The 13,618-nt window shown below is 39.7% G+C and overlaps 1 long non-coding RNA gene across 1 annotated transcript in view; it reads right to left on the bottom strand.

Moving 5' to 3' along the window:
- LOC116813333 (uncharacterized) overlaps positions 1 to 13,618 on the bottom strand; it is a 115,637-nt gene that overhangs the window by 40,669 nt on the left and 61,350 nt on the right. Inside the window, exon 3 of the long non-coding RNA XR_004370947.2 lies at positions 8,099 to 8,197. This is a non-coding gene — a long non-coding RNA (uncharacterized LOC116813333). The remainder of the gene's footprint in view (positions 1 to 8,098; positions 8,198 to 13,618) is intronic.

The raw sequence follows: 13,618 nt of genomic DNA, 5'->3' as shown, positions 1-13,618 counted from the left end.
GTATATCTCCTAATGCTGTCCCTCCCCCCTCCCCCCACCCCACAACAGTCCCCGGAGTGTGATGTTCCCCTTCCTGTGTCCATGAGTTCTCCAGGCCCACACCTTTTCTAACTGCCAGTATACCAAAATTTCCCTTTAATAAATTATTTAAGAAGGAATGTTACTATTTTGCTCTTAAAATTTTTCATTCTGGATTACAAAGGTTTTTTTTTCCTAAAGAGCCAAGTGGTCGTAACTATTGAAATTGGGTGAGGGGTTCTCATGTTTTCCTATTTTCTCTACTTGTGATAAATTTGAAAATTTAAATGATATTATTTTATGAGAAATATTAGACAAAGGAGATAGGACTAGCTGCCTAAATAGTGTGCATATAATATCTCAATTACAAATGTGTAAAGTGATGGTGGTATTTATTTTTTTCTTTTAGTTCACAAATATTAATCAATTAGGACCATTGTGGGCATACAAACATATTCTATGTTCACTTTGTCTAATATTTTTTAACTATCATTGGAATAGTTTCTTATAAAACATATCTAAGTAAAAGTTATAACCATGCTTTTGTTGGTATTTAAAAATAATAAATACATGTAAGCCTAAAACAAAATATTTTTCATATTTTTTTAAATAACAAAAATTATAGAATAAAGAAGAGAAAAAAACTTTTTATAACTTAGTGTTATCAACATTTTAGATTTATCTGCAAATATAGATTAGGTTTAGAAGAAGAGATGCTAATACTTTCTTTGTAGGAGCATAGTATTACTAATATAAACAGTATATTGCTTGCTTTGGACTGAATTGTGCCTCCCCACAATTCATATGTTGAAACCCTAACCCTCAATGTGGTTCTATTTTGAGATGGGGCCTTTGGCAGGTAATTAACTTTAGGTGAGATCATGATGGTAAAAGGTCCTCATAATGGGATTAGTGCCCTTATCAGAAAAGATCAAAGAGCTTGCACTCTTTATCTCTTTCTAGCATGTGAGAAGAACAACAAGAAAACTGGGGTCTGCCAGAGAAGACGGAAGCCCTCACATTAAACTGAGTCAGGTGGCATCTGGATTTTGGACTTCCAAATCTCCAGAACTGTGAGAAATGAATGTCAGTTGTTTAAACCACCCAGTCTATGGTATTTTGTTATAGCAGCCCAAGCAGACCAAGACATTACTTTTCTACTTTTAAAAAATTTACACTTTCTGTAGATTAGCAGTCAGCTGAATATTGACAGAGTATATCATTTCAAAAATAAAAAATTGGTTTGGCAACATACATTTATCTTTTTATAAAATGGGAATATGACCCAAGTAACATGTGTTATCAGCCTAAGAGGTATTTATTTTGTCATCAATGTAGTGCTAAGTAATAGTTTTAGTAATGTATGTTCAAAAATCTAGAATTAAACTTTCTACACACTGGGGCAGACCTGTACATTTTGGAAGACATTTAGGTTCAGTATCTATGAAATATTAAGGCAGTTTCATTTATAACTTGAAGTGTCAGTTCCCATTGATTTATAGCCTTTCCCACAGATTAAAGATTAATGATTTCCAGGCATGAGAACATAGGAAAATTCTCTCTTTTTTGTCTTCAATGTTGCCTCTTTTGGAGGAAAGCTCTTAATGTTTGGTTGGTTTCCAATAAAAATCAAAAGCAGACAGAATCTGGCATGATAGTTGTTGTCCTGGTCATTGTTAAGAACCATGAAGGGTCTGAGATTTTATCCTACTTATCCACTAACAAGTTAATCTGCTATAGATTCATAGAAGCTGGCAGAACACTTGAGACTCTAGGATCAGAGACAAAGGATTTTATTCCTGACAGCAATAGCAGCATCCAGAGTCTCAGCCTTTGTTCCAGTTCCTTGAACGCCAGTTCCCAAAAGTCAAAGCAAGCAGGGTCAGGTGATACCTGTGAACACAGTGGGTTGTGTTCCAGGACAGCAGTCTGAGTTTGGGGAAGCCAAATCCTTTATAAGAGGCAGTAAGCCTACCTAATCTTGGCCCCAGAGGGAGACATCATTATTATTGTATCAGACAGTGAACAGAGTGATCCTTTGTTTCTGAGAGAGACACTAGCTCTCCTTTCCACCTGTTTGTTATCCAACTATCCCTGCAAAGATATTCCAGAGCAGACAGTCCATGCTTCTACTCACAAGAAGTACACAAATGCTAGAGACCCATTGCAAATTTTCTCCTCACAGAGATAAAATAAAAACATTAAGATAAAAAAAGAGTTTATAAAAATAACCAAACACACACACTATATATCAGGCAATGGACTAGGCTCTAGAGAAGACCACAAACATCCTTCCTCCTCAGAAAGTTCACATTTTTCTCAGAGAGGCAAAAATAAGCTTAACACAAGGCAAACTTTCACAGGCCATCACAAGAGAGAAAAGAACGTACTACAGTGTGGAAAAAAATTTTGCCGAGAAAAATGAGGAAGGTGTCAAAAAATTTAGCAATTGCTATGTACTTACTTACTGATGAGTAGGATTTTTTATACTTAGAGAAAAAATGAATGACACCATTCTGGGGGAATAAAGGATGAAATTTAATAGTGCTTTTTTTTGGAAAAAGCGAGTAGGATGGCATGGTGAAGAGAAGCAGAAGATGACACTATTTTAATGTAACTTAGAGCTAGATTGTGGAAGTTTCTCAGTTTTATAAATCAAAGATTCACAATTGGGGTATGTGGGGTTTTCAGATTTGAAATGGAGATTATAGGGGAAGGAAATAAAAGGAATTTAGTTGCTTAGAGGAAAACATTTCTATGCAGAGATTCTCATGTCTTTTTATATTTTCCATCTGCAGGTTGAAAATAAGCTTTTATTTATTTATTTATTTGAGATGGAGTCTCATTCTGTCGCCAGGCTGGACTGCAGTGGCGTGATCTCGGCTCACTGCAACATCTGCCTCCTAGGTTCAAGCAATTCTTCTGCCTCAGCCTCCCAAGTAGCTGGGACTACAGATGTGCTCCACCATGCACAGCAATTTTTTATTTTTTATTTTTAGTGCAGACAGGGTTTCAGCATGTTGGCCAGGCTGGTCTCGATCTCTTGAGCTTGTGATCTGCCCACTTTGGCCTCCCAAAGTGCTGGGATTACAGGCGTGAGCCACCACGCCCGGCCTGAAAATAAGCTTTTAAAATTATTTAAGGCATTCTTTAAGCAATGGAGAGTCATGTATGATTTTTATGCAGGACCAGATCTGTGGATTTTAAATAGTCATTAGTTTTAATGGGAAAGGACTAAAGAAGGGAGACGGTGGAATCCTGTAGACAATTTGGAATCCTCTTCAACAGATTAAAGTGGATGAACCAATGAAAATTTACATAAAATGAAAATGTCTTCATGTGGGGAGATGATAAGGAGAACTATTTTGCTTTGTATCATACTATAATAAGTCACAATTAATATAATGTTTTTGTTTTAAACATTTTTTCCTTCTTGCTGGAAATAGGTTCATCATAATATTTATTCACTGGTGATTTCTGTAAAATTTTAAATATATAAGCTAAATCTCAAGTGCAAACATTCACTTTCTTCTTCATTGTCCACAGCCTAAGCAAGGCCACCATTTGCTCAGGCTTGACAATGGCTTATCCACAACTGAACTTCTCTCCATTTGCTCTGGTTCAAGCAAAACTCAATCTAACCTTTAAAACACTAATAAGTGTATGTCATTCCTGTGCTGAAAACTGCTCTGTGGTTTCTCATTGCTCTAAGAATAAAGGTAAACATCTTTAAAATGGGTGAATGATTTCTCTCTATCCAGATTTATAACCTCATCTCAGGCCATTCAGCTTCTTAGTAAAATGAATTAAAGGCACCAGTGGCTTTCTTGCCAATCTCTAAAGTGTGCTATGTTCCTTTGGGCTCTCAGCCTCCCTCATTTGCTATTCCTTCAGCTAGAAGGCTGTCCTCTCTTTACCTCCTGCTAATTCCTACTCTTTTGCCCCTCAGCTCACTTCCTCAGGGAGATTTTCCCCAATTTTCTTCTCAAACTTTATTTGTTACTCCTGTTTTAAAACCTTTACCTTTCTTTAATAACTCATACTAAAATTGAAATTTTCAATTACTTAGGTGAGTATTTGTTGCCTGGTAAATCCAGCCTCACTTTCTACCCTAACTTACCCCAATGCCACTAAAGCTAAACCTGTGATAGAGAAGACAGCTATATCTGCCATATCCCTAGGACTTGCATCATACTTGACACATGCTGAGTGTTCAGTAGTGTTTGGAATGAACATGGTCAAAGTGTATCTTAAGAAGATCAGTCTGGCTATCATTTGACTGATGAATGGGGGCAGATAGTATTGGAGGTAACGGAGGTGAGCTGGAAGGCTAAAGTGAAGAGTGATGAGAGAGGCTCTAGGACATTGATACAAGATGGTGTTAAGTAAAAAAAAAATTGATGCAATGATCACCTCCAAGCACACCAACAGGTAACCTGTCCCAGAGGTTATGGAATAGAAAGACTCACAGTGGAAACTGAATCACCACTTCATTAAGTCCATTTTAAACCACACAAGAACTATGGGGAAAGTGATACAATAAAATAACACATTTAGAATAGGGAGCAAGTTGAGTAAAGAACCACACAATTGAATTTTTGGGGTATTCAATATTTTTATATCTTCTCTCTCTCTCTCTTTAACTCTCTCCCTCTCTTCCTCTTTCTCTCTCATTCTGCCACATCAGTCTCCCTTGCTGATGGTGAACCACGGACAGAAGGTGCCCTGAATCAATAGCAGACACTACCTCTATCAAAGACACTGAAAGATAAGTATGTGCAGTTATTTGCAGTTTGCCAATTAGTTTGATGAACATTCAGGAATTTCATATGTGTTTCTTGGTTGAAGGTCACATGCATCAGAATGGGTTTAATCAATAGGTGACTGAATTAAGATCTCATGACTATTAGGTGTTATGTATATTTAGCACATTTTGAATATTTTAGTGCCTCTTGCAGGCTTAGTCTCAAGTACTTGAGGAATATTCAGTATCTTATGGTCCTGCCATTCCTCTCTATGTTTAATACATATGTACTTGACTTGCTAACTACTTATGTTATGCTTTATATGTTGTATACTTAACTTACCCTTAACATATTGAATGAATTCTGCCCATGCCTTACCAGATTTAGCTTGCTAGCTTCATATTTGTACTCAAAACATATTAAACATTTTGCCTATGATTTATATTTGATGCTTATGTGATAGAGTTGAATGTTCTCAATGGAAATGTACGTTATGAAAGTGAGATAAAGAGTCATTTGCATCCGATTGAGCTGGAAAGTTAGCAAGATATTCTGATAAATAGGTTTGGGAGTGAGGGTGAAGAAGACAAAGATGTCAAAAATATTTCTTATGTTTCCAACTTGAGCATTTGCATAAAACTTACTGAGTTAGATAATATAGGGATTGATATAACGGTAGTTGAAACCATAATTGTGGGTGAGTGCTCCCAGGGAAAGCTGTGAAGGGAACCTTGAGAAAACCAAAAGTCAAGGAGTCAGGGGGAAGTATTTAATATAAATGAGACAGAGAAGAAAATGTCAGAATAGCTAGGGGATACCAGGAGAATGCCCTTGTATTGAAGCCAAAAGGCCAAAGTCTTTAAAAAAAAAAAAAAAAAAAGAATGCTCTATCATATTCAACATCAAAATCAGGTCCAGGGTCAAAGACTTTAACAGACAACTCTCTCTCTCTCTCTCTCTCTATATATATATATATGAAAGTTATATAAACATGTAAGAAGATGCTCCACATCATATGCCATCAGGAAATGCAAACTAAAACAATAATGAGATATCACTACACAGCTATTAGAATACTTAAAACTCAAAACACCGACAATGATATATATTGGTGAAGATGTGGAGCAACAGGAAATCTCATTCATTTCTAGTGGGAATGTGAAATGATATAGCCACTTTGGAAGACAGTTTGACAATTTCTGACAAAACTAAATATGTTATTTTCATGCAATCCAGCAGTGGCACTCCCTGGTATTTACCCAAATGAGTTGAAAACTTATGTCCACACAAAATCCTGCACAGAGTTGTATATAGAAGCTTTAGTCAAAATTTTCAAAACTTGAAAGCAACCAAAATGTTTTTTAATAGGTGAATGGATAAATCAACCGTAAACAGTTGATTTCAGACAACAGAATATTATTAAGCACTAAAAAGAAATGAGCTATGAAGCCATGAAACGACATGGAGGAAATTTAAATTCATGTTTCTAGGTAAAAGAAGCCACTTTTTAAGAGCTATCTACTGTATAATTTCAGTTACGTGACATTCTGTAAAAGGCAAAACTAGGAAGATCATAAAAAGTACCAGTGGTTTCTAGGGGTTAGAAGGAAAAGAGGAAGAAATAGGTGGGGAATAGAGGATTTTTAGACAGTGAAACTACTCTGTATTATACTACAATGATGAATGTATGTCTTTAAGAATTTATCCAAACACATAGAGTGTACCACACCAAGAGTGACTCTAATGTAAACTGTGGACTTTGGGTGACCAGAAAAATTAGGTCAAGTTTACCTGGACAAAAAAGAAAGTGCTCAATAGGTTGTGTGGTAGCCTGACTTATGGTGGGATTAGCCAATGTTTTATTCTTATACAATTCTTTCTTTCTTTTTCTACGTGCCAATGCTATGTATTGTTCCTAGTCTTAGCAAGTTTTAAGGGAAGAAGGGGAGCCACTTGAAGTGAAGTTTCTCACAGTTTTGTTTTGAAAGCCTAGATCATGGTAGATACCATAGATAAGAGCAAAAGTGAGGAAGTCTTTTGAGGACAAGGAGACAGACAATGAGAACATGTCCACCAGATTCATAAAATTGGAAAGTGGGTGAGTCCCTCAGTAGACACACCCTGATCCCTGCCTTGTTTGGTGTCCTGTGGAAATCCTACACTTTAGGATGAATGAACTCAGAGATGCTGCACCCTAGGTACAGGATTCTCATTCTCAAAAACGATGTCTTGGTCCCAGGAATAAATGATTTCAAAGCATCAGAGAATCTGCACTAAAAAGCTCCATGTCAGCTTGAACATGAAATTGCTTGTCTCTAACCAGTGTCACAGAAGACTTTAAAGGTCTCTTCAATGCAAGGTCCTGGAGGATCTTGCAAGATGGAGATTGATTATCTTAAGAGTTGAGTAAGATATGGCTTATAACTAGAATTAGGTTGATTTAAAGAATCAATGTACTAAATTAAATTGTGATATATTTCTTGTACATCTGAGTTTGTAGATCAAGATTCTTATTTCTACAATTAGAGAATTAAGCAATTAAGGAGTCAATAGTGTAAGTTCAGCAGAGCAATGAGAAAGTATACATTGAGCAGAGAACAAGAAGTAAGAAAGTTTGAGAAAGGAGGAGAATAAAATTGAATGGGAGCTTGATAGCAAAAGAAAACTTTTAAGTTTACTGGCTGAGAAAAATAACCAACAGACAGGGAAACACAGTGAGAAGGAAAAGGGCACAGAAAATTATCTGTATTTGCAAACACTATACATGTACAGACAATACTGTTTTTTCTTTCTGTTTAAGCCTCCTCACATTGAAGATGCATACATCTCTAACTGGTCTTTTATAAGCTATCATTTAAATTTCTTAACTCCTGGATTTCCTTTGCTATTACAAGCCCATGCAACCCTAGCCTGTTCTCTCTCTCTCTCTATTCTTTTTCTTTCTGAAATGGAGTCTCACTCTGCTCCCCAGGCTGCTCACTGAAGCCTCCATCTCCTGAGTTCAAGCAATTCTCCTGCCTCAGCCTCCCAAGTAGCTGGGATTACAGACACCCACCACTACGCCTGGCTCATTTTTGTATATTTAGTATAGACAGGGTTTCACCATGTTGGCCAGGCGGGTCTCAAACTCCTGACCTCAGATGATCCACCAGCCTCGGCCTCCCAAAGTACTGGGATTACAGACGTGAGCCACTGTGCCTGGCCAGCCTGCTCTCTTTCTGTCTGTCTTTAGGCTTTTCTCCAAAGATATAAGGTCAATTTAATTCAATTCAACTGATTTGACCTGTTGTGTTTATTGATTGCCTGGCCACTGATTAAGCACTTCACCATCCTACTTGCTCTTCATCTGCAGCTTCTTCTCTCAGAGCTGAAAGGAATCATTCTCAGGCTGTACAGGTCTTCTGGTCAGTAGGAAGATCCCTCCTTTGATGGAACTGTGGATGAACCAATAGTTGTTAGGTTGCCTTTAGGAAAGGAGTCCCACTTCACTACTTTTTATGTAGAAATTTTGTAGACAAAGATACCATGTCTATGACGTGAAGTCGTGTCTAACGAGTTCAGTTTATTATTTATTTGCTAATGAAAGATAAGGATTTTGTCAATGACAATAAATGACAGTCCTCATTTTATTGCAGGGAGGGAGAGGGAGCAGATTTAAATATCTTGCTAAAACATGATGTTAGTTTATGTTTTTAATTTAAATGAGGGCATTTTGCAATATTTGGTCTGAGACAGTATACATTTATCAAAAGTCAATGGCATTGGCTCTGTTTTTCTTGTGTACTTGTGGAGGGGAAGTGCACATTTCATTTTTGGCAGCTGCTACAGCTAGGAATATGGAGATTCCTCTCCATGTGCACAAGAAACAGAAGTTAGGCCCAGTCAATCCTTGCTCAGGGACATACTGTGACCTAGACAAGTCCCTGAATTAAAATGTCCTTAACTACATCTAAAATGGGGTGACTAGTACCTATTCTGAAGAATTATTAATATATGCAGAACACTGAGTCAGGTGTCTGTGTTAAGAAAAAGTAGCTACTCTGGTTAATATTATCAGTCTGCTGCTAAATGGCAGCAGAACACTGAGTCAGGTGTCCGTGTTAAGAAAAAGTAACTACTCTGGTTAATATTAATTATCAGGTTGCTGCTAAATGGCATCTGCTACAGACATTTTGGAGGGAGAGGGTGAAGGGTAAAATATTTTCCATTATCTCCATGATCTACCCCAAATACTCGTTCCTGCTGCACTTACTTCATTTTTGTAAAAAGCTGGAACTGTCCCCACAAAAATAAACATAAACCCAATTCATTCATTTCTTAGTTTTGCTTTTTAAGCAAACACTCACATTTTAGTATGCCACAGGCTAGCTGAACGTTGTGGAGTTTGGGAGGCATATAGGGGTCAAGCAGCACTGCAGAGATTGGGTTAACATTAGGTTTATCTTGAACACTCAACTCAAAGGTTTCTAACACCTTAGTAAAAATTTCCCCAGACTCTCCACCCCAGCACCTCCCAGTTCATTGATTTTTCCTTACTGTTGCTTCTTGTTAGATATCTTGTTCTTGTACTGTCCCACTATATTATGTGGTTTACATGACTGTCCATCTACTTACATAATGAGCCCACAGACTTTGCCTTTGACCCTTACTACTAAGAAGATGCTCAATAAATGCATGCATCAATTCATAAATAGAATTCTGAATAAATTAATTAATACCAACGGAGAGGTACAGACAGGTTATGAAACTGTAGCCTAGTTCAGTTAGAGCAGGGAACCAGCCATCTTCACCTGCACAAGGACAACTTGAAGGCAAGCTCCAGGGCATGCATGCTTTAGGTGTTACTGGAAGAGGTTGCACTGAGGACTAAGAACAAAAGGGTGGGCATTTAGGGGGCACTGGGCTGCTTTAGAACCTTTTTTTTCCTTCTGGGATTCACTTTCCTACACTATGCCCCACCCTTATTCACCTAGCACTGATCCTGATAGCTTCCATTATCTGAGAGACTTTTATATGCATAACAAGACATTTATTCACCAGGACTTCTCCCCTCAGCCTCCCATGACTTGTGCCACCACCTCCCAGAAGCCCCAAGTCCCTATTCCTTTCTGTAGCCCAGGATGCTATAGAAGCTTTAGTCACCTGATCCTTCTTCAAGTCTCATTTTGTGGAACTCCCATGCATGTGTACATCACTAAATATATTTTCCTCCTGTTAATCTTATGTCTTACATCAATTTAATTCATATTCTACCCAAGAAACCTAGAAGAGTTGAAGGAAGCCATTTTTTACTCCCCTACATTAACTTCTTTAAACTTTAGTTCACTCACATGTATAATGGAGTTATTTGTACAGTATTATGTTCCTCATAAGGTTCTTATGAAGATGAAATCTGGAATATCTTAAAAACTGAACAAATGCTTTTGTTATTATTGTGGTTACAATTAACCCTTGAACTTGACTACTAACAGGCAATTGTTCACTGAAATTCTTACTGATAAAATAAACAGTTGATTAACATATATTTTGTATGTTATATGAATTATATGCTCTATTCTTACAATGAAGCTAGATAAAATGATATTAAGAAAATTGAAAAAAGTGAAAATATATTTACTTATATTTCATTAAGTGAAAGTGGATCATCCTAAGGTCTTCATCCTCACAATCTTCATGTTGATTAAGCTTTGGAGAAGGAGGAAAAGGAGGGGTTCTTGCTGTCTCAGAGGTGGCAGAGCTGGAGGAAAACTATATATAAGTAAACCCATATAGTCCAAACCTGTGTTCTTTTTTTTTTTTTTTTTTTTTTGAGACGGAGTCTCACTGTGTCGCCCAGCCTGGAGTGCAGTGGCGCGATCTCGGCTCACTGCAAGCTCCGCCTCCCAGGTTCACGCCATTCTCCTGCCTCAGCCTCTCCGAGTAGCTGGGACTACAGGCGCCCGCCACCACGCCCGGATAATTTTTTGTATTTTCAGTAGAGATGGGGTTTCACCGTGGTCTCGATCTCCTGACCTCGTGATCCGCCCGCCTCGGCCTCCCAAAGTGCTGGGATTACAAGCGTGAGCCACTGCGCCCAGCCTCAAACCTGTGTTCTTTAAGGGCCAACTGTATTTTGATTTATGAGTTTTTGTTTAAAAGTCGACAATATCTTTTACCACTGGTAGTATATATATTCTTTCATATTCAACTTAGAATAGACTTTTTGTATTTGATTGGGAAGAATTTTCTTATGTCTTTAAAGAAAATATGGGAACAGAGGCAAGATGGTGGACTAGACCCAGCCAGGAGGAACATCTGCCATTGAGGGACCGGGACATCAGGAAGACTGGTGCACTCCGAGTAGGTCTTCAAACGGGAGTTATTGAGAGTGGACAGAGGGAGGATATAGGCACCGGGCTGAAGGGGGAGAAAACTGGGAACCATGCACGGGGCTACTGTGCACTCATTCCTGGCCCCTAAAGACTCTTGGGGAAGGGGTGACTTGAGCAGGCAAAGAGAAACCTGTTCTTACCATGAACCCCTGGAATCCTGACAGCAGGAGACCCCACAATCCCTCTGGACACTTGAGCTGGCAGGGAGAGCTGCTTAGAGAGGTGGTAGGGGCCAGACTCCAACCTGTGCAGAGCCCAGAGGGTTTGATGTGAGAACATCTGCAGTGGAGCATGGCCAGGGATACCCATCCCTCAAGGCTTACCATGCTCCCCTAGGAGATTTTTAACCTTAGGGTGATCATTGGACCTGAAGATAGCAGGGCATTCTTGCCAGTGAGATGGGACCAGTCCAACCTGAGCACCTCTTTATCTGTTGGTCTCTCCCAGGGTCCTAGCTTGCCTGTGCCTACTTGCAGTGCAGCCTTGGATGCTCAATTGGGGTGACTCCTGGGAACCTGCATGAGAGCTGCTGCACTGGCAGGATGCACCTGACCATTGGAGAGCTCCACCAATATGCACCAGGCCACTCACACCTTCCTCCCACAGCAGCCTCTCTCATGCCTCTTTGCTGGCACACACTCATCCATGGACCCCATTGCTTTGCTGGTGTATGTGTGCACAAGTGGACCTCACCTCTCGTCCCCAACAGGTTCCTGTGTGTGTGTGTGTGTGTGTGCACCCACTGTGCCACTGCTGATGGTATAAGCACACCCTGCTCTCTCCCTCACCATGCCAACATTGCTGATGCAAACATGCACATGGAGACTAGTAGGTCCACTCCCCTGCCCTGCATCACCATTGTTGCTGGTGCAAATGCATGCACAAAGGCCAGCGGCCCTGCATTTTCATTGCTGCCATAGCAAACCCGTGCACAGAGGCTGTCAGCCCTGCACTTACCAGTGCCCTGCCCCCACACCAAGACTGCTGCCAGTGCAAATGTGCACACAGATGCTAATGGTTCCACCCCACATCATGCTACCACTGCTCCCACAGCCAAAGCCTGCACAGAGGCTTGTAGCCCTGTGCCCATGCCCTGCCCGATCTCATGAGCACGCAACCCTACATGCTACTGCTCCTGCTGGCATTTGTGAATGAGCCTGGATCCTGCTGCTACCACCCAAAGAAGTGCTTTGGCTGGTACCACCCATTGAAGTGTTGTGGCCAGCAGTATGGGAACACCTCGACCTCTCCCGTGCAGCAGGATCCTAACCTCACAGGAACAGAGAACAAGGCAAAGGGCCCGCCAGCCCCACAGAGTGAGAACATGTAGCCCAGAGTGCTGAGCTGAGCCTTGGCCCTCTAAAATATTACTGAAATGAAGCCAGTTAACTAAACCTACCTTATACCACAATCAACCCACCAAGGATATGAAAATAAAAGCAAAAAAATCCCATCCAAAGGACAGCAACTTCAAAAATTGAAGAAAATCAGCCCACGAAGATGAGAAGGAACCAGCACAACAAGTCAGGAGGCTCAAAAAGCAGAGTGTCCTCTTACCTCTAAATTACCACACTAGTTCCCCACCAATGATTCTTAACCAGGCTGAAATGGCCGAAATGACAGAAATAAAATTCAGAATGTAGACTGAAACCATTATCAAGATTCAGGAGAAAGTTGGCCGGGTGCAGTGGCTCACGCCTGTAATCCCAGCACTTTGGGAGGCCAAGGCAGGTGGATCACGAGGTCAGGAGATCGAGACCATCCTGGCTGACATGGTGAAACCCCATCTCTACTAAAAAAAATACAAAAAATTAGCTGAGTATGGTGGTGGGTGCCTGTAGTCCCAGCTACTTGGGAGGCTGAGGCAGGAGAATGGCATGAACCCGGGAGGTGGAGCATACAGTGAGCTGAGATCACACCACTGCACTCCAGCCTGGGCAGCAGAGCGAGACTCCATCACCAAAAAAAAAAAAAAAAAAAAAAGATTCAGGAGAAAGTTGAAACCCAATTGAACAATTCTAAGAAATATATAAAATAATACAGGAGATGAAAGACAAAATGGCCATTTTAAGAAAAAAACAAACTTATCTGATAGAGCTGAAAAACTCACTTCAAGAATTTCAGACTACAATTGCAAGTATTAACAGGAGACTCGTCCAAATTGAGGAAACAATCTCAGAACTTGAAAATAAGTTCACTAAAATAACTCAGTCAGATCAAAATACATAAAAAGTAATAAGGAAGTATGAAAAAAAACTGAGAAATGTGGAATTATATAGAGAGACCCAATCTATGACTCACTGGGGTCCCTATAAGAGAGAGAAAGCAACCAACTTGGAAAACATTTCACAACATCATTCATGAAAACTTCCCAAACCTCACTAGAGAGGCCAACACTCAAATTCAGGAAATTTAAAGAATCCCAGCAAAATACTACACAAGAAGATAACCTCCAAGACAGATAGTTATCAGGTTTCCAAGGTC

This window comes from Hylobates moloch, unplaced genomic scaffold (assembly GCF_009828535.3).
Source record: "Hylobates moloch isolate HMO894 unplaced genomic scaffold, HMol_V3 SCAFFOLD_9, whole genome shotgun sequence".
NCBI lineage: Eukaryota > Metazoa > Chordata > Mammalia > Primates > Hylobatidae > Hylobates > Hylobates moloch.
Note: the sequence above shows the minus strand (reverse complement) of the source record. Positions and strands in the feature narration are given on the sequence as shown.